Here is a 482-nt window from a genome sequence, read left to right as displayed (position 1 = left end):
CGAGTGTAGCCGAGCAAGAGTTGATTGAGCAAGGGGCGAAAGGACAGCGCGCCCCGGGGTTTCACAGGAAGGTGCCCGGGAGGGGTACAGCTGGTGGCCGGGCGGCGCAGTCCTGCCCCTCACCACCGGTATCCGCCGCGTCGCCCTCCGAGACCTACCCCCGAGTGAGTCTCAGGAAGGGACTAGCTCAGGTATTATCTGGGGTCTCCTGGCCACTGTCCTTCCTGTGCATAGTTTAACCATCTTTTAGCTGCGATGACGCCTTCGCAGGGCTGAGTCCGACGGAACGTGGTTACTCGATCCCCGCAGTGAGCCGCGCGCATAGCCACGGCCTGATGCCTGTTTAACTTCAACAGGGCGATCTCAAGGTGTTTATATTTTGCAACAATTATCGGTAACATCTGAAGTTTTATCGCAGGACTTTAATACTTGGGGACGAAACCAAACCCTCCTGTGTATTTATTCCTTCCCCCCCCCCCCAA

General features: G+C 57.1%; 1 protein-coding gene across 2 annotated transcripts in view; it reads left to right on the top strand.

Annotated features, from left to right (window-relative positions):
* The window catches only part of NR5A2 (nuclear receptor subfamily 5 group A member 2), a 130962-nt gene that overhangs the window by 13809 nt on the left and 116671 nt on the right, over positions 1-482 (top strand). The gene's annotated exons all lie outside the window — the stretch shown is intronic.

The sequence above is a fragment of the Crocuta crocuta genome, unplaced genomic scaffold (assembly GCF_008692635.1).
Source record: "Crocuta crocuta isolate KB4526 unplaced genomic scaffold, BGI_CrCroc_1.0 scaffold318, whole genome shotgun sequence".
Lineage (NCBI taxonomy): Eukaryota > Metazoa > Chordata > Mammalia > Carnivora > Hyaenidae > Crocuta > Crocuta crocuta.
Note: the sequence above shows the minus strand (reverse complement) of the source record. Positions and strands in the feature narration are given on the sequence as shown.